General features: G+C 41.7%; 1 protein-coding gene across 2 annotated transcripts in view; it reads right to left on the bottom strand.

Annotated features, from left to right (window-relative positions):
* PIK3CB (phosphatidylinositol-4,5-bisphosphate 3-kinase catalytic subunit beta) overlaps positions 1–23,650 on the bottom strand; it is a 170,471-nt gene that overhangs the window by 125,922 nt on the left and 20,899 nt on the right. For both annotated transcript variants that reach the window (XM_064378740.1, XM_064378741.1), the window contains exon 2: positions 13,436–13,540. The gene's annotated coding sequence lies outside the window, so the exon portion shown is untranslated. The remainder of the gene's footprint in view (positions 1–13,435; positions 13,541–23,650) is intronic.

Raw genomic sequence — 23,650 nt, forward strand, 5'->3', positions numbered from 1 at the left:
AGCCACTGTACTCTAGCCTGGGTGAAAAAACGAGATACTGTCTCAAAAAAAATTAATGTTTTAAAAAACATCTCTTATTACCCAACTTTGGTTACAAAACCATCAAGACAATTTCCTTGCACTAAATTGCTAACACAGTCCAAATTTATGAATAAATTGATGCAAGCTCTAGCCAACTGTTAATTATTTTTAAATATATTTAAAATTCTTATATTCCAGAGAAAATATAGAATATTTAAAGAAGTTATTTAGAAAATGAGTTTTCAAAGATTAAAAAAACCAAGTTATTAATTTAATATTTCAAAAGCAACTAAGTATCATACCAATACACTTGCCTACAGCTAAAACTTCAGAATTATTTCATCTCACATTATAAGCTTCCATTTGCTAATAAGGCCATGATGCAGTTTATACCCAGGCCTGGATAAAAAGCCACAGAGCTGTGAAGAGCATGGGTGTGATAAAAAGAAGACGATGATTAAAACTACCTTTAGCATCTCATAATTCTTCAAAATTGAATTGGAACAAGGTGAATGAAGAAAAGATGGAAACATTTTGCTTGTGCCTTTTAAATTTAATCACTAAGGAAGAAGGGTATGTGTGTGATAAATTTCCTCAGTATAGATCCCTTATCTTATCTTAGAAATTGAGACCTACAGAAATATGATGACTATACCAAGGTCACTAGGGTACAAACTAATTTTTTTCTTCTACAGTTACAGGACTATGGCTGGATACTTAGCAGATACATACCCCAATTTCCTGTGCAATTAGAAGTGGTCACGTAGTGAGTTCTTTCCAGTGGAATGTTGAGTGGAAATGACCTGTGCTACTCCAGGTCAGGGCTTTTAAGAAAGTTGGTGCGCCACTTAAACCTTCTCTTTCCTCTTCCACTGGTCATAGTGGAATAGAGGATGATAAAGGCACAAGATGGAAGAAACCACTTGAAAGAGAATCACCTACCAAAGGGGGCCATCCAACTTCACTGTTTCATGAGTGAGAAACAAATGTCTATTGTGTTTGGACCATTATTCATTTTTAGTCTGTTACGGCAATTTGGCCTTCACTAGTTTAGTCAAACACACAGTCTAGGTAGCTGCAAGGCCATAATTAAAACCCACATATCCTCCCTCAGTAACAGTCCAATATCATTGTGTTTTCCTTATCACCACCCTTCATCCAAACAGAAAACAGAATCATAAAGAGCAGTGGGTGATATCATTAATGAGGCTACTATTATGACACCAGCAAATCATTCACTCCTGCTGAAGATGAGCAACTTTTATCCTTGTTCATTACTCTGTACAATGCATTTTAGAATTCCCTGGCAGAAATGAACATATTGACAGTTCTCTTCTTCCTTTGTTATCTTCTGATAAGAATTATTTTATTTTCAGAAACAAATATAGAGGATAAAGTACGTTAATTTGAGGCAGATAAAGTCAAGAGGGTGATTTTGTTTTTTTCTTCTGAGACAGGGTCCCACTCTGCCACCCAGGCTGGAATGCAGTGGTGTAATCATGGTTCCCTGCAGCATTGACCTCTGGAGCTCAAATGATCCTCCTATCTCAGCCACCAGAGTAGCTGGGAGTACAGATGCATGCCACTACACCCAGCTAATTTTTTCATTTTTTGTAGAGACAAGATCTCACCATGTTGCCCACGCTGGTCTCAAACTTCTGAACTCAAGTGATTCCCCCGCACCCGATCCTGGTCTCCCAAAGTGCTGGGAATACAGGCATGAGCCACCAAGGTCCAGGAGGGTGATATTTTAACAGAGACAACGTAAGACAGAAAATTAGCTAGACAAGGAAAGAAAGACTATATGCAAAGCCGTGAGAAACCTTAAGCATTTATGGAATTCAACAAGCAGAGAACAGGGGCAGAATGGTACTGGGGATGCTGGCTATATACAGATCCTAGTAGGTCAAATTAAGGCGTTGTTCTTCATGCAAAAGAGTAAGAAATCCAATGAAGAATGTTAAACAGATGAATAAAAAAAGATCAAATAAACAACTTTTATAAGTTACAGTGTGAGAATGAATATATAAGGAATTATGAACCCAATAAAAAAATAGACATTAAACAAATTTCCCAAAAGCCCAAATAACCCATAAACATAAGAGGGGAAATAGTCAACCTCATTGGTCACCAAGAAAATGTAAATTAAAACCACACTGAGATGCTATTTCACAGATCATTGTTAATGAGAAAATAAACTGATTTAACCTCTTCCAAAAAGAGTTTAGCATCAAAAATTCTATTACTGGGTATAATACTCTAGGAAAATCCTTATCTGGGCCAGGTGCAGTGGCTCACACCTGTAATCCCAACACTTTGGGAGGCAGGTGGATCACCTGAGGTTGCGAGTTTGAGACAAGCCTGACCGACATGGCAAAACCCCGACTCTACTAAAAATGCAAAAATTAGCTGGGCGTGGTGGCAGTTGCCTGTAATGCCAGCTAGTTAGAAAGCTGACGAGGGAGAATCACTTGAACCCGGGAAGCGGAGGTTGTAGTGAGCTGAGATCACAACACTGCACTCCAGCCTGGGTGACAAGACAGAAACTCTGTATCAAAAAAACAAAAATGCTTAGCTGAGGATATGACATTCAAATGAATGTTTAAGGTGAAAAGTTTTCATAGTAATAAAAAACTAGGCATAACCCCAATGTACATTAATAGATCAATAAATAATACTGAATAATGTCCAGGCACGGTGGCTCATGCCTGTAATCCCAGCACTTTGGGAGGCTGAGGAGGGCGGATCATTTGAGGTTGGGAGTTTGAGACCAGGCTGATCAACATAAAGAAACTCCATCTCTACTAAAAAATACAAAAAATTAGCCAGGTATGGTGGCGCATGCCTGTAGTCCCAGCTACTCACGAGGCAAAGGCAAGAGAATCGCTTGAACCTGAGAGGTGGAGGTTGCAGTGAGCTGAGATCGTACCACTGCACTCCATCCTGGGCAACAAGAGCAAATCTCTGTCTCATAAAAAATAATAATATTGAATAGTTTATAAGAGGAAAAATGAATAAAATACAACTACACACATCACTATTAAGGAACCTCACCAACAATGTTAAAAGAAACAAAAGAATATATATAGCATGACATTTACTGGAGTATATGAAGCAAGACTCCATCTCAAACAAATGAATAAATAAAATAAAATCAGGCTGGTGCTTCCTTATTTTCTCGTTTTAAAGAAAGTCTCTCCTGGGTGCTCAGAAGCTCTAGAAGAGGGCTCCAACGGTCGTTTTAAAAATCTCTCCTCACAAAAATGACAGATTTGGAGTCATGAGCTATATATAATAATCTCCATTCATAATACTTAAAATTTTGAATTAAAACTGTAGGTCCTTTTTGAAAATAATGTGATTTTTCCATTTATTTATTTTTTATTTTTTTTTTGAGATTGAGTCTTGCTCTTCTTGCTCAAGCTGGAGTGCAATGTCACGATCTCGGCTCAGTGCAATCTCCACCTCCCGGGTTCAAGCTATTCTCCTGTCTCAGCCTCCCAAGTAGCTGGGATTATAGGCACATGCCACAACACCCGGGTAATTTTTTGTATTTTTAGTAGAGATGGGTTTTACCATGTTGGCCAGGCTGGTCTTGAACTTCTGACCTCAGGTGATCCCCCCACCTCAGTCTCCCAAAGTGCTGGGATTACAGGCGTAAGCCAATGTGTCCGGCCTCTATTTAAATTTTAAATATTATAAGTTTTATACAATTACATATAAAACGTACTCTATTATGCATAAAACCGGTAATCCTCCACATAAAACTGTATTTAATAACATACGTGACTATTTAACATAGTCTGAAAAACAGTATTGAGATCAACAAGGCAGCCATTTAGAATGCCCTTTATGTACTACTTCCTCTATCATGTGGCAGTCAAAAGGCTAAGTGAGATGCTTGCAGCAAAGAAAACAGTTTTGAAAGGTCATGCTATGCAGACAGCCAGAATTTGTTTCACAATATCCTTACTGTCTGTGGCAGACTGTATGACAATCTGGCCACAGTTATTTTCTAAGTAAAAGCAAAAAGCACACCACGTTATCAAAGGACCAGAAACAGTAAGCACTCAACAATATCATCTTTATGAACATTTTTTCTAACTGCGTAAACATCCATACATATTAATGAAAAAGAATCCTGAGGCAAAGACAATGAATCGGAGAAAGAGGAACTAGGAAAAACTGGGCAAGTTTAAACTATAACACTCTGTTTACTCATAGTGTTCACATAACATAAGAAGCTCCTAAAGGAAAACTTTTAAAATTAAGACACATCAGTTAAGGAAAAAGCATAATTATAACAATATTGAAGACATTAAGATCATCTTTCAAAATTTCCATTATCTTAATGACAGCTGCAAACAAGGTGCAAACTTCGAAAACCTCTCTGTGGCAACTGTAATCCCATCACTTTTTTTTTTCCTTTAATAGCTTTTACTAGTCTATCAGTCATCTGAATAGGGAATCTATTTTTCCAACAGTTAAGGCAGTATGCAATCAATCAGTAAACACCAAAATGAGAATTTCTCCAGCTCCTTGTAAAATTTCCAAACTGGATGTTAACAAGTGTATTCTTTAAAAAAAAAAAAAAAGAAAGAAAGAAAGAAAGAAAGAAAAGAAAAAAATCTATTTTGTTTAATCACTGTCCTAACATAAAAGATCAAATTCATGCCTACACGCAACCAAGTAACATAGACAGAGTACTTTAACTTTATGGCAAAGCATACTTAAGATTTTTTTAAGGTCCCAGAATTTTAATTTGTGTGAGAATCTCTCACTAAAATTTAATTAGAAGAAAACTTTCTTTCTTTTTTTTTCTTTTTTGAGACACAGTCTCTCTCAGTCACCCGGGCTGGAGTACAGTGCTGCCATCTCGGCTCACTGCAACCTCTGCCTCCTGGGTTCAAATGATTCTTCTGCCTCAGCCTCCCAAGTAGCTGGGACTACATACAGGCATGTACCACCAAACCCTGCTAATTTTGGTGTTTTTAGTGGAGATGGGCTTTCGCCATGTTGGCCAGGCTGGTCTCTAACTCCTGACCTCAGGTGATCCACCCACCTTGGCTTCCTAAAGTGCTAGGATTACAAGCATGAAGACAACTTTTTTTTACCAGTTCTTATCTTGTAGCAGAGCATAAGGATTTATGCTACTTCTAAAACTACTAGAAAACAGTGTATGATAAACACTATTTTAAGGAAAAAAACTTAAAACATTCCACTATTCAAAACCACAGGTTGATTTTGAATAGTGGAATTATTGAATATTGGTTTTGAATAGTGGAATCTGCTGGGCATGGTGGCACATGCCTGTAATCTCAGCTACTTAAGAAGCTGAGGCAAAAGAATCATTTGACCCTGAGAGACGGAGGTTGCAGTGAGCCCAGATCATGCCACTGCACTCCAGCCTGAGTGACAGAGCAAGACTTTGTCTCACCAAAAAAAAAAAAAAAAAAATCACGGCCAGGCACAGTGGCTCACACCTGTAATACCAGCACTTTGGGAGGCCGAAGCAGGCAGATCACGAGGTCAGATCACGAGTTTGAGACCAGCCTGGCCAATATGACGAAACTCCATCTCTGCTAAAATATACAAAAATTAGCCAGGCATGGTGACTCGCGCTTGTAGTCCCAGCTGCTTAGGAGGCTGAGGCAGGAGAATAGCTGGAACTCGGAGGCGGAGGTTGCAGTGAGCAGAAATCTCTCCACTGCACTCTAGCCTGGGCCACAGAACAAGACTCTGTCTCAAAAAAACAAAAACAAAAACAAAAAAATCACAGGTGTACTATAAAACTAAACCCAGGCAAGGCTGTGAAACCCTTGTGTACTGCTGGTAGAAATATAAAATGGTACAGCCAGTATGGAAGACAGCAGGATTGTTCCTCAAAAAATTAAAGTATATGGCCGGGTGTGATGGCTCACACCTGTAATCCCAGCATGATATTGTTGAATGCCTAATGTTTCTTTCCGTTCCTTTGGAGGCCAAGGCAGGCAGATTGCTTGAGCCCAGGTGTTCAAGACTAGCCTGGGCAATGTGGCGAAACACCGTCTCCACTAAAAATATAAAAAATTAGACAGGGGGGCACGTGTAGTCCCAGATACTCAGGAAGCTGAGGTGGGAGGATCACTTGACTGCAGGAAGGAGAAGTTGCACTGAGCCATGACTGCACCACTATACTTCAGCCTGGGAGACAGAGTGAGACCTTGTCTCAAAAAAAAAATAGAAAAATTAAAAAGCATATGATCCAATATGATCTAATAATATCACTTCTGGGTACGTATATAAAAGAACTGAAAGCAAGGATTCCCTCATATTTGTACACCAGTGCTCAAAGCAGCATTGCTCACAATAGCCAAAAGGCAGAAACAGGACCAGAGTTACCATCAACAGATGCATAGACGAAAAAATGTGGTGTGTACATAAAGGAATATTATTCAGCCGTTAAAAGGAATGAAGTTCTGCTACATGCTACAACATGAATGAACCTTAACAACATAATGCCAAGTGTAGTAAGTCAGAAACAAAAAGACAAATATTGTATGATTCCACTTACACAAGACACCTGAAGCAGAGTAGTCAAAATCATACAAACAGAAAATAGAACAGCGGTTTCTGGGGACTAAAGAAGAGGGAGCAGACTGGGTGTGGTGGCTCATGTCTGTAATCTCAGCACTTTGGGAGGCCAATGCATGTGGATCACAAGGTCAGGAGATCAAGACCATCCTGGCTAACACAGTGAAACCCCATCTCTACTAAAAATACAAAAAAATTAGCCAGGCATGGTGGCACCTGCCTGTAGTCCCAGCTACTTGGGAGGCTGAGGCAGGAGAATCACTTGAACCTGGGAGGTAGAGGTTGCAGTGAACTAAGATCGAGCCACTGCACTCTACCCTGGGTGACAGAGCAAAACACCATCTCAAAACAACAACAACAACAACAACAAAAAACAAACAAGAAAAAAGAGAGCAATGAGAAGTTATTATTTAATGGGTATGGAGTTTTGGTTTGGGATGATGAAAAAGTTCTGGAGGTGGACACTGGTGATGTACTTTTGTGAAAGTACTTAATATCACTGAATTATACACTTAAAAGTGGTTAAGTTTTGCCCAGGTGCAGTGGCTCTCACCTATAATCCTACTATTTTGGGAGGCCAACGTGGCCAGATCACTTGAGCTCAGCAGGAGTTCGAGACCAGCCTGATAAACAGGGTAAAACCCCGTCCTCATCTAAAAAAACAGAAAAAGCAAAATGCTAAATTTTATATTGTGTGTATTTTACCAATTTTTTTTTTTTTTTTTTTTAACCCTGAGTCCCAGCTACTCAGGAGGCTGAGGCAGGCGAATCGCTTGAACCTGGGAGGTAGAGGTTGCAGCAAGCTGAGATCATGCCACTGCCTCCAGCCTGGGCAACAGAGCGAGACTCCATCTCAAAAACAAAACAAAACAAAACACCTGAAGCCAAATAAACTTGTCCATTATGATTTACAGGCCCTCTGTGCCTCCAACTCACCTTTTTCTACTCTTCCTACCTCCCTGTGGTGTTCAAAACTGTTTTATTGTATATCCTCTTCTCTCATCTTCACTTTCAGATACTTCAAACATCTGACCTCATGGTTTGTTTGGGGTTTTTTTTGAGACCTCTCACTCTGTCACTGAGGCTGGAGCACAGTGGTGCCATCTCGGCTTGCTATAACCTCCATCTCTCAGGCACAAGCAATCCTCCAGCCTCAGCCTCTCGAGTAGCTGGGACTACAGACACGTGCCACCACGTCTGACTAATTTTTACATTTTTTGTAGAGATGGGGTTTTGCCATGTTGCCCAGGCTTGTCTCAAACTCAAGCAATCTGCCCGCCTCAGCCTCCCCAAATGTTGGGATATACATGGGTGAGCCACTGCACCTGGCGGCCTCACAGTTTTTTAGTCTCAAGTTACACCTCTCAGCCACAACTTGACCTCTCACTTCCTACCACATCCTCATTCCTGGATCTACATCTCCACCATCACAAAAAAGAAAAACCAAAGGCCTTAATCTGGTCTACAACTTGACTCAAGCCTCTATCTAGCACATACACAATGATGATGTCAGCTCCTGCTACCTCCTCCCTCACTTACTTCAATGCAGTCACACTGGCCCTCTTGCAGCTCATAAAACATATCAAGCACAGTCTAGCCTCAAACACTTTGCATTTCAGTTCCTTCAGTCTAAAATGCCCTCCCCATCCTGCCCAAAATACCCAGAAGGCCTGCTCCCTCACTTCATTTAGAGCTGTCAGCTCAAATGTCACCTAATCAGAGAGGTCTTCCCTAACTTCACCTTAGTAAACATACCCCTCCTTCATCAATGTCTACTTTTCCCTAATATATTTCCATACCTTAATGACAATGGCAAACAAGGTGTAAATCTTCAAAATAGGACTTATCACTACCCAACATATTATATAGGAAGCCTTCCATATCCATGTGTTCTGCATAGCTGGGTTCCATATCTGTGGATTCAACCAACTCTGAATAGAAAATATTGGATGGGGGCGGTGGGGGCAGGGGTTGGGGGGCATGGTGGCTCACGCCTGTAATCCCAGCACTTTGGGAGACAGAGGCAGGCAGATTACCTGAGGTCAGGAGTTAGAGACTAGCCTGGCCAACATGGTGAAACCCCATCTCCACTAAAAATACAAAATTAGCCAGGCATGGTGGTGCGCACCTGTAATCCCAGCTATTCGGGAAGCTGAGGCAGAATAATCATTTGAACCAGGGATGCAAAGGTTGTAGTAAGCCGAGATCACACCACTGCACTCCAGCCTGGGCAACGAAGTGAGACTCGGTCTCAAAAAAATTTAAAAAGAAAAAAAAAAGAATATATTGGATGGGGTAGTGGTTCTGTTAGGCCTGTACTAAACAGGTACAGACTTTTTCTATTGTCATTATTCCCTAAACAATACAATAACAGCTATTAAAAGGCATTTACATTGTATTAGGTATTATAATTTATTTTCATTTTCCAAGATACCTTGGGATGATTTTTGTTTTTTGAGATGGAGTCTGTTGCCCAGGTTGAAGTGCAGTGGCACAATCTTGGCTCACTACAACCTCCACCTCCAGAGTTCAAGCGATTCTCCTGCCTCAGCCTCCCAAATAGCTGGGATTACAGGCCTGTGTCACCACATCTAGCTAATTTTTGTGTTTTCAGTAGAGAACGGATTTCACCATGTCGGCCAGGCTGGTCTCAAACTCCTGACCTCAGGTGATCCGTCTGCCTCAGCCTCCCAAAGTGCTGGATTACAGGCGTCAGCCACCCCACCCAACCGAGAGAAATATTTTTTAAGAAAATGAGGTCTCAATCTGTCACCCATGCTGGAGTCCAGTAATGTGATCACTTCTGGGCTCAAGTGATCCTCCTGCCTTAGTCTCCTGATGGGACTGCAGGTGTGAGCCACCATGCTCACCCAGCAAGAGGTGATTTAAAGTATACAAGAGGATATGCATAGGTTGTATTGCAAAGACGATACAATTTTATATCAGGAACTTGAGCATTTCTGGATTTTGGTATCTGCAAGTGTCCTGGAAACAATTCCCCACAGATAGCACAGATGACTATATATTTATTGTTTATCTTCTCTGTCCACATTAGAATATCAACTCCATGAGAAATGGGCCTCTGTTTTTGTTCACTGTTGTAACCCTAGCAGCCAGCAGAGTTCTTGGTATATTAGTAGATGCTTGGTAAATATGTACTCAATAAATAATGGCCTCCCGTGCCTTGATGCATCCCCTTTATCAATCTTGCATTTCATAGACAGTTATTTCAACTACCAGTGTCAAATTTCTCATATTCACCTAAGAGGTTATGCTAGCTATATTCATACTGCCTGATATGTCATGCTAACTTATCTCAAACTAGGCCTTTACTATTGCCCAGCAATCCTTTCTATTCTATCCTGGTAGTCATATTAAGTTTCACCACCATCATCTTCGGCCTGGTCAATTTCAATAGCCTCTTAATTGACCTTTATGTTTCCACTCTGCACCAATAATTCACCTTCAATAAAGCAGTCAGAGGACTCTAAGGCATATATCATATCATATCACTTTTATGCTTAAAAACTCACAAGATGCCAGGCACAGTGGCTCATGTCTATAATCCCAGCACTTTGGGAGGCCAAGGTGGGTGGATCACCTGAGGTCTGGAGTTCAAGACCAGCCTGGCCAACATGGTGAAACCCTATCTCAACTAAAAATACAAAAAGTTAGCCAGGCATGGTGGTGGGCACCTTTAATCTCAGCTACTTGGGATGCTGAGGCAAGAGAATCGCTTGAACCCAGGGGGCAGAAGTTGCAGTGAGCCGAGATTACACCATTGCGCTCCAGCCTGAGCAACAAGAGCAAAACTGCATCTGGGGGAAAAAAAAAAAAAAAAAAACTCACAAGACTTCTTTGAGTCTAAACTCCTTACCACAGCCACATGGCACTACATGGCCTTACTCTGCCTACTTCTTCAATCTTAAATTTTTTTAAGAGATAGGGGCTTACTATGTTGCTCAGGCTGGTTTCAAACTCCTAGCCTCAAGCGATCCTACTGCCTTGGCCTCCCAAAGTGCTGGGATTACAGATGTGAGCCACTGTGCCTGGCCTACTTCTTTAATCTCATTTCATGACACTATGGTCCTCCCTCATCCACCCTATTGCAGAAACACTGGAATTCTTTCCATTCCTCAAACATAATCAGCTCATTTCCACCTTGAAGTTTAAACTTACACAGCATTTTTTTTTTTTAGCTTGGCTAAATTCTTATCTTTCAGACCTTAATGTCACCTCCTCAGAAGAAGACAACCAGTCACTATCAACTGCCCTATTTTAATTCTTTTCATACCACATTACAATTTTCTATTGTTCTTGTTCACGCCAATGATTTGCTCCATGAGAACATTTAGTCTTGTCTACAAGAGTGCCTGGCACAATACAGGTGGCCAATAAATATTTGGTGAATTTGGTAGCTGCCCTACAATGATTTTCCTCAATGCTTTCTTCTCCCAGGATCCCAACCTCACCACTGATTAACTATATGCTAAATAGACAACCTCAATCCCTACATTATTAAAAAAGTAAGATTAAGAAATCCTACAGTTAGCTGGGTATGGTGGCATACACCTGCAGTATTGGCTACTCAGGAAGCTGAGGTGGGAAGACTGCATGAGCCCAGGAGTTCAAGGTTGCAGTGAGCTATAATTGCACCACTGCACTCCAGCCTGGGCAACAGAGTACGACCTGCTGGGAGGGAGAGGGAGAGAAAGGGAAGGAGAAAAGAAGTCCCACAGCTTCTTCCTCTTTGCCTGAAAATTCCTTGATATATCCTCTCTTCCAGTCCTCTAGTTTCTAAGCAGAAAGACTGCTACTCTTGTAAGAGCTAAGCCCTTTACCTATGTCTTTGATCTCAAAGTTCTTACCTTCTCAGAGTAAAATCTTAATCACTCTCTTTAATATTTAAACTACATGCAAGCTGAGAAAAGTGGCTGACACCTGTAATCCCAGCATTTTGGGAGGCCAAGGCAGGAAGATCACTTAAGCTCAGGAGCTGGACAGCAGCCTGGGCAACATGGTGAAAACCCATCTCACAAAACATACAAAATTAGCCAGGCGTGGTGGTGAACACCTACAGTCCTAGCTATTTGGGAGGTGGGTGGATTGCTTGAGCCCAGGAGGTCAAGGCTGCAGTGAGCCAAGATCCCACCACTGCACTCCAGCCTGCTGACAGACCAAGATTCTGTCTCAAAATAAATAAATAAAATACATGCAAATGGATCATTCCCACTTACCCAAAATATACTACTTGCTAATGCTAAAGTATCTAGCAGGCAAGATACCCCCAGGCAGGGAATATGTCTGTCCTATTAACAGTATAACTAGGGTAGATCACATTTATTGTCCAAACCAGTAAACTTGAGAGTAAAAGACAGTATTAAAAATAACTGGGCATTAAAAATGCCAGATGTGTTGGCTCACGCCTGTAATCCCAGCACTTTGGGAGGCTGAGGTGGGCGGATCATGAGGTCAAGAGATCGAGACCATCCTGGTCAACATAGTGAAACCCTGTCTCTACTAAAAAAAATACAAAAATTAGCTGGGCATGGTGGCACATGCCTGTAGTCCCAACTACTTGGGAGGCTGAGGCAGGAGCATTGCTTGAACCCAGGAGGTGGATGTTACAGTGAGCCAAGACCACGTCACTGCACTCCAGGCTGGTGCCTGGTGACACAGCGAGACTCTATCTCAAAAAAAAAAATAATAATAATAACTGGGCATTAGGCCAGGCGCAATGGCTCATGCCTGTAATCAATCCCACTAGCACTTTGGGAGCCCAAGGCAGGCAGATCACCTGAGGTTAGGAGTTCAAGACCAACCTGGCCAACATGATGAAACCCCATCTCTACTAAAAATACAAAAATTAGCCAGGTTTGGTGACTCACGCCTACAATCCCAACTACTTGGGAGGCTAAGGCAGGAGAATCACTTGAACCTGGGAGGTGGAGGTTGCAGTGAACTGAGATTGCACCATTGCACTCCAGTCTGCATGACAGAGCAAGACTCCATGTCAAAAAAATAAAAACACAAATAACTGGGCAGGCCAGGAGCGGTGGCTCACACCTGTAATCCTAGCACTTAGGGAGGCCGAGGCAGGTGGATCATGGGGTCAGGAGATCGAGACCATCCTGGCTAATACAGTGAAACCCTGTCTCTACTAAAAATACAAAAAAAAATTAGCCGGGCATGGTGGCACGTGCTGTAGTGCCAGCTACTCGGGAGGCCGAGGTTTGAACCCAGGAGGCGGAGGTTGTGGTGAGCCGAGATCCCACCACTGCACTCCAGCCTGGGCGAGAGAGCCAGACTCCGTCTCAAAAAAAAAAAAAAAAAAAAAAAATAGAATAAATAACAACTGGGCATGAATTGATCTACAAGAGATTTGAACCAGGATATATGGCTACCCTAACTATAACTCCAGTGCTTAAGGAAGTAATGGCTGCATCTATAATACCCATGGGTTTAATACATGAATTAGCTGAAATATTTGGATTTTATCACCTCCTCTTTACTCTTCACTTCATTGCAAGCTGATTTTCAGCCATAATCAGCCTCCTGAAACGGCCCCTGCTAGGATCATCAATGAATTCCTAATTGCCAAATCCAAAAAAGTTTCTTTAGTTTTCAATTAACCTGTCTGAAGAGCTTGGAACACTACTGACCTTTCTCTCTGTTTCATGAAGCTCTGTTCTTAACTGTAGGAAACATAATCCTCAATAACAGACTATCTTCAAATAAGACCTAGCATTCCCCCCACTCCCACTCCCTACCTCATAGGTTAACTAAAAAATGTATAATCTAACCAATATTAGTAATTAAAAATACAAAATTGGATACTTACCTAAGAATGATTGCCCCCATTTCAGTCTTTTAGGAAAACAGATGCCATTACTTATTTTTTCAAAGTGACGTTTTCATGGAAGACTTTTTCCAGTTAGAATATATACTACAAAAAAGATTGAAGACAAAAGTATTAATCTAAATAGGCTAAATTAAGTCAGGTCAATTTTATTACTTATGTATTTTATCAATTGTTAATGCTACACATTTAAAAACATGTAGGTTGAAGATATGAGGTTGAAGATCTATTCCTTTGCTCTCAGATTTTGGCCATTTTCTTATTAGATTGTCTTTTCCTAATTAATTAGTAGGCTTTATATAGTCAGGACCAGGACAGACAACATAATTTGCAGAGCCCAGTGCAAAATAAAAATGTGAGGCCTCAGGGCTGAGTAACCCGGGAAAAAAAAAATGTAAGGCCTTGGGGGGTCCCTCTCTCCACTTAGGAGCCCTCCTCCCTTTGTCTCTGTACAGGGGAGCTGCTTCTTTCTTTTTTTCCCCTACTTTCTTGCCTATTAAAATCCCTGCTCCTTAAAACTAAAAACAAAGCAAAACAAAACAAAACAAAAAAAACTGTGAGGCCTTTTCACCAAGATGGCACCAAAAGAGAAAAAGGAAGCCCCTGCCTCTCCCAAAGCTGAAGCCCAAACAAAGGCTTTAAAAGCCAAAAAACACACTGCTGAAAGATATCCGCATGCTACCCACCTTTAGGCTGCCCCAAGACGTACAGCCAAAATATCCTAGGAAGAGCACTCCCAAGAAAAACAGGCTTAACCCTGACCAGTGAGAAGATGGAAGACAACACCACACTTGCATTAGTTGTGTATGTCAAAGTCAACAAGCATCAGATCAAACAGGCTGTGAAGAAGCCCTAGAACACTGACATGGCCAAGGTCAACACCAGGATCAGGTCTGACAGAGAGAAGGCATGTTCAACAGATTCCTGACTAAGTTGCTTTGAACGCTGCCAACAAAACTGCAATAACCTAAATTGAGTTCAGCTGGCAAATCCCAAATATAAATTTTTCACCTTTAAAATAAGTAAATAAAGACGTTGGGCCACTTTTTCAAAAATTAAGAATTTCAAGACGGTGACAGCTTACCAATAAACGAAGCACAGGGACCATCTAAATGAGGGGTCCTGGGTGACTGCACAGACTGCACACCCATGCAGCCAGCCCTGGTCAGGACACTAATTCCCTATTACATATATTACAATTATTTATCCCAAAATATGTGGCATGTTTTCACTTTATGGTGTCTTTTGATGAAAATGAATTTTTTTTAAAATGAGAGGAACATTATAAAACAAATTTTAGAATAATTTCAAAGTACATAAAGCTGATTGCTTTCCCAAAAGTAAGAGAATTGGTGAACTCAAAAATAACAAACTGTTTATTCAGGATGCTGATAGTGAGGGAGGCTATGCATGTACGGGTACGGTTATGACTGTGTGGGGTGTATGTGAAAACTCTCTGTACCCGCTGCTCAATTTTGCTGTGAATCTAAAACTACTCTTAAGAATAAAATCCAGGGCCAGGATTGGAAGCACATGCCTGTGTCCAGTTACTCAGAGGCTGAGGTGGGAAGATCACTTAAGTACAGGAGGCCCAGGCTGCAGTGAACCAAGATCACATCACTGCACTCCAGCCTGGGCAATAGAATGACACCCTGTCTCAAAAAAAAAAAAAAAAAAATACTATATACTCTATGGAAAGACTATCTGTGTAAATCTCTACTGCTAAGTGAAAAACACACTGTGTAAGGGGGAAGGTGGGAAGACATTTGCAAAATAACAGTTATAATATACTACCCTTGAGATTGGTGGATTTTTGGGTAAAGACAGAAATAACAAGAATCTGTAGTTATTTATTTATCTATCTGTTTTTGTTTTTGAGACAGTCTAACTCTGTTGTCCAGTCTGGAGTGCAGTGGCGCAACTGCAGCTCACTGCAGCCTAGACCCCCCGGGCTCAGGTGATCCTCCACCTCAGCCTCCCAAGTAGTTGGGACTACAGACGTGTACCAAGACCCCCCCGGCTAATTTTTCTACTTTTTGTAGAGACAGGTTTTACCACATTGCCCAGGCTGGTCTTGAACTCCTGGGATCAAGCAATCTGCCTGCCTCAGTCTCCCAAAGTTCTGAGATTACATGCCCGAGCCACTGTACCTGGCCAAAATCTGTATTTTTATTGTCTTTATTTATATAAAGAAACTCTAGAAGGTTACATGAGAAATTGAACAATAGTTTTCTGTTGGGGTGGAGTGTTGGAGGAATGGTGTGATTAGAAACAGGGTTAGCTGAGAGATATGGAAAAAGACTTTCCACTGTTTAAGTTTTTGTATTCAAAAGCATTTCTAACTCCAGGAGATACTATAATACATAGATTAGTAAATAAATGAACCAAAATAGGGCCTAAATACTATCAACACAAACACGCAGTAACAGGAACTATTCTTTTACTGTCTCTGAAACTAAGACCTTAGCACTGCTCACCTCACTAAAGTCACCAACCCAAGATCTCTAATACTAGTCCCCTTGAAAAAGGATATTTTCTCCATAATTCCACGTTGCTTCTCTCAGGGTTAAGGGTCTACTTTTTCTCCCCTAGCTATACAAAGCCTCATGTCTCTTCTGAACAAAAGCCTCACCAAGCCAGGCACAGACGTGTAAGCCTGTAATCTAGTTACTTGGGAGGCCAGAGGATCACTTGAGCCCATAAATTCAAGACCAGCCTGGGCAACATGGTGAAACACTGTCTCTACTAAAAATATGAAAATTAGCTGGGCATGGTGGCGTATGCCTGTAATCCCAGCTACTCAGGAGACTGAGGCTATGTTGCTCCAATACCCTCAAATTTGTCTCTGCTTCAAATCTTACCTCTCTACAATTAATCTGCACCAGATCAACCAGAATGCACCATGTACAGCATAAATCAGATCACAGGAATAATCTGCTTAAAACCTTCCAAAGGCTTCCTGCTGTAACCCTACTTGCATTACAACTATGAACTACTAAGACCCTATATGATATTAAAAATGACCTACCTACAGAGAGACTCTATATGATCTGGTATCTGTCTATGACTAGTCTCATCTAGGAAGAGCACTCCCAAGAAAAACAGGCTTAACCCTGACCAGTGAGAAGATGGAAGACAACACCATCTTTTTTCTTTGTTTTTTTTGTTTGTCTGTTTTTTGAGACAGGGTCTTGCTCTATCACCCAGCCTGCTGTGCAGCGGCATGATGACGGTTCACTCCAGCCTCAACCTCCTAAGCTCTAGGGATCCTCCCACCTCAGTCTCCTGAGTAGGCGGGACTACAGGCGTACGCCACCACATCTGCCTAATTTTTGTTATTTTTTGCAGAGACAGGTCTTTGCCATGTTGCCTAAGCTGGTCTTGAACTCCTGGGCTCAAGCAATCCACCTGCCTTGGCCTTCCAAAATGCTGGGATTACAGGCATAAGCCACCATGTCAGGCCCTGATGGACCTACTTGCCTTTTCATTCAATTACTCTCTAGTCTTACTGGTATATTCTCTCTTCCTCACACTTTGTTCCTAATTTAGGGTTCTTGTACACGCTGTTCTTCAGCTTGCAATGTGCTGCCCCCCGGTCTTCTGCCACTTCATAACATTTGTGTTTTAACTGAAAAGTTGCCTCTCCTAAGAGGCATTTTATACAGCTCCACAGTTAAGATAGCAACCGAGGTCATTATCTACCACATTACTTTATCATCTTTATAATATTTACTAATGCTCACAATTATCATTTACTAATATAAATGTTTCTTCTACTGAAGAATAGGAAAAGTCTTGAGGATAACTTTTAATTCATAAAAAATATATATTTTTTTCAACAGAGTCTTTGTCACCCAAGCTGGAGTGCAGTAGTGCAATCATGGCTTACTGCAACCTTGACCTCCTGGGCTCTGGGGAATCCTCCCACTTCAGCCTCTTGAGTAGCTGGGACTACAGGCGTGTGCCACCATACCCAGTTATTTTGGAGGGGAGGGGGGAGGGATAGGGTCTACTACGTGGTTCAAGTGGTCCCAAACTCTAGGGCTCAAGCAATCCTCCCACCTCAGATTCTGAAAGTGCTAGGATTACAGGCTTGAGCCACTGCACTCAGCTACAACTCTATTATTTTATTGATTGATTGATGGAATTTCACCCTGGCACCCAGGCTGGAGTGCAGTGACGTGATCTCGGTTCACTGCAACCTCCACCTCCCAAGTTCAAGCTTTTCTACTGCCCCAGCCTGCTGAGTACCTGGGATTTCAGGTGTGTGCCACTACGCCCAGCTAATTTTTGTATTTTTAGTAGAGATGGGGTTTCGTTATGTTGGCCAGGCTGGTCTCGGACCTCCTGACCACAGAAAATCTGCCTACCTACACCTCCCAAAGTGCTGGGATTACAGGCATGAGCCACCATGCCTAGCCTGTTCTTTAACTTTTCTATTAACTCTCAATTATTTCAAAATCACATATATATAAATTTCACACCAAAAAAGAATAGGCTGGGCATGGTGGCTCACACCTATAATCCCAACACTTTGGGAGGCCGAGGCAGGTGGATCACAAGGTCAGGAGATCAAGGCCATCCTGGGTAACATGGTGAAATCCCATCTCTACTAAAAATACAAAAAAAATTAGCCAGGCATGGTGGCACATGCCTGTAGTCCCACCTACTCCGGAGGCTGGGGCAGGAGAATCAGCTGAACCCGGGAGGCTGAGGTTGCAGTGAGCCGAGATTGTGACACTGTACTACAGCCTGGGTGACAGAGCACGACTTGGTCTCAAAAAAAAAAAAAAGCAAGTAGAACAAAGTAGAACAGGTACTCACAATAATGAAATAAGGTGACATAGCAAGAATATTATTTTTAAAATAACAATAATCTACACAAGAATGAGCAGTTATACCATAGTAATTTGTATTAAATATCAGAGCCTCCCCATTTTATAATCATTGTATGCTTCTGGATCGTGCCACAGATATTATCAATGCATTAGATGGATAAAACTACCTACATTCAAAGTTGTAAGAATGACAGAATAGGTATGTTTATATTTAAAAACGGTCACAGGCCAGGCACAGTGGCTCATGTCTGTAATTCTAAAGTTTTGAGAGGCTAAAGAAGGAGGACTGCTTGAGCCCAGTCCTGAAGTTGGAGGACAGCCTGGACAACATAGCAGATCCTGTCTCTAAAAAAAACGAAAATAAAAAATTAGCTGGGTGTGTTGGTGCACACCTGTAATCCTAGCTACTTGGGAGGCTGAGGTGGGTGGATCACCTGAGCATAGTTCAAGGCTGCCGCGAACTATGATGGTGCCACTGCACTCCAGCCTGGGCAACGGAGCAAGATCCTGTTTCTAAAAACAAAAACAAAAAAGAAGAAAAAGAAAGAATGAAAGAAAAGGGGGGCGAGGCACAGTGGCTCACACCTATAATCCCAGAACTTTGGGAGGCCAAGGCAAGTGGATCACTTGAGGTCAGGAGTTCAAGACCAGCCTGGGCCAACATGGTGAAACCCTGTCTCTACTAAAAATGTAAAAAAATCAGAAAGGCGTGGTGGCAGGCACCTGTAATCCCAGCTACTCAGGAGGCTAAGGCAGGAGAATCGCTTGAACCCAGGAGGTGGAGGTTGCAGTGAGCTGAGATCGCGCCACTGCACTTCAGCCTGGGTGACAGACTCCATCTAAACCAAAAAAAAAAGAAAAGAAAAGAAAAGAAAGGGGGTAAGCAGAAAGGGGAAAGAGGAGAGGGGGAGAGGAAAAGAAAGACACAGGGAAAGAGGGAAGGAGGCAGGCAGGAAGGGATTCTCATCTCTACTGAGATATTACAAGTTACCTTGCCTGTGGAAAACTCCATTGTATATTTGTGAGGAATGGCCAGGCACAGTGACTCACACCTGTAATCCCAGCACTTTGCGAGGCTGAGGTGTGTGGATCACGAGGTCAGGAGTTTGAGACCAGCCTGACCAACATGGTGAAACCCTGTCTCTACTAAAAACACAAAAAGTAGCCGGGCATGGTGGCACACACCTGTAATCCCAGCTACTCAGGAGGCTAAGGGAAAAGAATCGCTTTAACCTGGGAGGCAGAGGTTGCAGCAAGCCAAGATCACACCACTGTACTCCAGCCTGCGCAACAGAGCGAGACTCTGTCTCAAAAAATAAAAAAAATAAAAATATTTGTGAGAAAAAAAAAGAGAGAGAGAGAAAGGCAAATGTTAGTATTGTTATTAAAAAAAAAAAAGTTTTGGCCAGGTGCAGTGGCTCACACCTGTAATCCCAGCACTTTGGGAGGCCAAGGCGGGCAGATCATGAGGTCAGGAATTCAAAACCAGACTGGCCAACATGATGAAACCCTGTCTCTACTAAAAAATACAAAAATCAGCTGGGCATGGTGGCTCGTGCCTGTAAATACAGCTACTTGGGAGGCTCATGTAGGAGAATTGCTTGAACCAGGACCCGGGAGGCGGAGGTTGCAGTGAGCCAAGATCATGCCACTGCACTCCAGCCTGGGCTACAGAGCAAGACTCCACCTCAAAAAAAAAAAAAGTTTGACCTTCCAGAGCTCAGGTCCCTATACTATATTTTGAGTACCAATCCTGCTTTATTCTGTGCTCCACAATACCCTAGACAGGATCTATATCTATCATTTGTATTTATGCCAACATACCAGAATTATCTGTACATCTGCCAGTCTCTCATGAAATTTCTTTAAACTAAAACCATGAGTCATGAACCTTCTTCAACTTTGCAACCCAAGTGCCTCATAGAGCACACAACAGATCCTCTCAATAAATGTTCCATGAATAAATGATGGATATAGGAAAATATTCACACATCCTAATATATTTATAAAAGTGTATGTGAACGAAGCAGAGTTTCCCATGGCCAACCCTTCAGCTAATAGAAGTGTACTAAAGAAAAATCTTTCCAGGCAGGGTGGCTCACGCCTGTAATCCTGGCACTTTGGAAGGCCGAGTAGGGCGGATCACTTGAGGTGAGAAGTTCAAGACCAGCACGGCCAACATGATGAAACCCCATCTCTACTAAACATACAAAACTTAGCCGGGCGTGGTGACCTGTGCCTGTAATCCCAGCTATTCAGGAGGCTGAGGTAGGAGAATCGCTTGAACCTGGGAGCCCAAGATTGCAGTGAGCCAAGATCACGCCACTGCACTTCAGCTTGGACAACAAAGCAAGACTCCGTCTCAAGAAAAAAAAAAAGAAAGAAAGAAAAATCTTATGATAAATTGACAGCAATGCCAGAAGTAGAATAAAAGAGATATTCAAACCTGGTATGACTACATTAGAACAGACCTTTTCAATAAGTTTAGCCCAGAGGGAACAAGGAAAGTAGATCCTAAAGGGCATCTTAAACTGTAAACAAACACCCACTGCTCCAGTCTTCCACCAGAATAAAAAGTATCCACCTCTGCAAGCAGACAATTAAACCACTGTTTTTAAAAAGGCTGGGGAAGGGAGGTGGTGTCAAGGCAGGGAGAGTGCCAGAGACTGGATGACTAAGAAAGAACATAAACAAGCATCCTCACCTTAGGAAACATGTATATTTTAAATTTTGTCAAATTAGAATATGAGAAAACATATTTTCCTGTCTTTATCTGCATTAGTTTTTAAATCAATGCCTCTTCCACATCTACGAATGACCTCCATCCTCCCAATCCAAGTAAACACCAACATGATAGCATTATTGAACACAGGACACATATTTGCCTCTCTGGCTTATTATTAGAGCTGGCCCAGTACCTTGATGCTTAACAAATATACCCAGATTGTTCATTAATTGGAAAGCTGAAGCAGCATGTGGGCCAAGGGAAAAGAATTTCTTTTGCAGAAAGGTCCTGGGATGAGGCTGGAGCAAGGTGTTATATAAGCCAAGACATGAAAGATGCTCTTGGAAGAGGATCAGGTGTGGAGGGAAAATTCTATGCTGGGTTTTACCACTAAGGCACTAGGGAAGTCACTGGAGCTGATGGTCTCCTTCTCTGGGCCTCCATTCTCAAACACAACATACAGCTCTAAAATGCTTAGGCTCTCTAACTTAATTTTCAGAAAGTCTCTGTGGCTTGTCTATCTAGGAAAGCCCCAGCCTCTCAGCAGAATAAATCTGACATTCCAAAGTTTTGAATTTTGACCAGAATCAATTCACTGATGGCCCACATCATTACAGCAAAGTATTCAGCATTCAGTTATTGTTAGATAATTTAAAAAAAAGATTAATACCGTCACCACATATTCTAGATAAGGAAATAGTTATAAAAGTAACCTGATAGGCCAGGCACAGTGGCTCACACTTATAATCCCAGCTCTCTGGGAGGCTGAGGCAGAAGGATTGCTTGAGTCCAGGACACATAGCAAGAGTCCACCTCCACAAAATTTTTTTAAAAATAAAAATAAAATATAAAACTTATTGAAAAGGTCTGTTCTAATGTAGTCATATTATTTTTATTTAAAAAATAAAAATAAAAATAAAAAAAGAAGTAACCTGACAAATCACTTGGCCTCTTATAGAGAAAAAATACATGAATATTTTAGAAAATAACAGGCTGGGCATGGTAGCTCATACCTATAATCCTAGCACTTTGGGAGGTCAAGGCAAAAGGATGGCTTGAGCCCAAGAGTTCAAGACCAGCCTGGGCAACAGAGCAAGAACCCCTCTCTACAAAAAAATTAAAAACCAGCCAGGTGAGATGGCACACGCCTGTAGACCCAGCTACTCAGGAGGCTGAGGTGGCTGTATCACTTGTGCCCAAGAAGGTTGAAGCTCCAGTGAGCCATGATCATGCCACCCCACTGAGCCTGAATAACAGCGTGAGACCTTGTCTCAAAAAAAAAAAAACAAAGGAGCAAGTAGACTGTAAACTACTGCTTAAGTAGACACAATGATGTTTTTATTCTCATCTGATATTCTTATCAACTCTTAAGAACAAAATCGCTGTAAAATAAGCTAAAATCTGAATCTAAATCACTAAATGCAAGATGCCATTGCTTAAGAATTCTTAATTTTACAACTTCTTTCCAAAGTATACTGTAAGCAACCTTTAGAAAACTCAGTATTTGGCTGGGCATGGTGGCTCATGCCTGTAATCCCGGCACTTTGGGAGGCAGAAGTGGGCAGATCACATGAGGTCAGGAGTTTAAGAGCAGCCAAGCCAACAGGGTGAAACCTGTCTCTACTAAAAATACAAAAATTAGCTGGCCATGGTGGCGCATGCCTATAATCCCAGCTACTCGAGTGGCTGAGGTAGGAGAATCCTTTGAACCCAGGAGGTGGAGGTTGCAGAGTCACAAGGTCATGACACTGTACTCCAGCCTGGGCAACAGAGCACAACTCCATCGCAAAAAAAAAAAAAAAAAAAAAAGGAAGAAGAAGAAAAAGAAAAAAAAATCAGTATTTATTAAAAACAGAATTAGAATGTCCATCTTCCCAATTTTAAAGGATTCTTCCCCTTACAAAAAGAATCAGAACTAACTTAATGAGATCAGCAAAGCAACAGTTTCTACATAGATTAAGAAAGCTATGCTTATATAATTATACACATATCAGTGGTTTATTTATTAAATCTTCAGTGATTTTTCAGACTCTAAGAGAAATCGGCCAGGTGAGGTAGCTTACACCTGTAATCCCAGCACTTTGGGAGGCCAAGGCGGGCAGATCACTTGAGGTCAGAAGTTTGAGACCAGCCTGGCCAACATGGCAAAACCCTGTCTCAACTAAAAATAGAAAATTAGCCGGGTGCGGTGATGCACGCCTGTAGTCCCAGATACTCTGCAAGCTGAGGGAGGATAATTGCTTGAACTCAGGAGGCAAAATTTGCAGTGAGCTGAGATCACACCACCATTCCAGCCTGGGCGACAGAGACTCTATCTCAAAAAAAATTAAAAAGAGATCACTGTTATATTATTCACTCACATGATAACTAAACATGCTCAGCAGAACAGGGAGTTCCAAGAGTGACATGGTTATATGGACGACACTAGAATTAAAGACAGGAAGCTCTGAACCTCAAAGAAATTGAGGCCTGCTTATTGAGGATTTCGCTGGAAAAACTAGACTTGAAAGGAGACCAACAGGAGGTGAACAGCTAGAATGGCCAGCAGTAAAATAAGCTTGTATTAGGAGAATAGTGAGGAAACAGAGATTTCTTGGATGGGAATCACCCTGGGAAGTTAAGTCAACTTGCCAA

The sequence above is a fragment of the Aotus nancymaae genome, unplaced genomic scaffold (genome assembly GCF_030222135.1).
Source record: "Aotus nancymaae isolate 86718 unplaced genomic scaffold, 86718_ANA_hifiasm-v0.15.2.pri h1tg000019l, whole genome shotgun sequence".
Lineage (NCBI taxonomy): Eukaryota > Metazoa > Chordata > Mammalia > Primates > Aotidae > Aotus > Aotus nancymaae.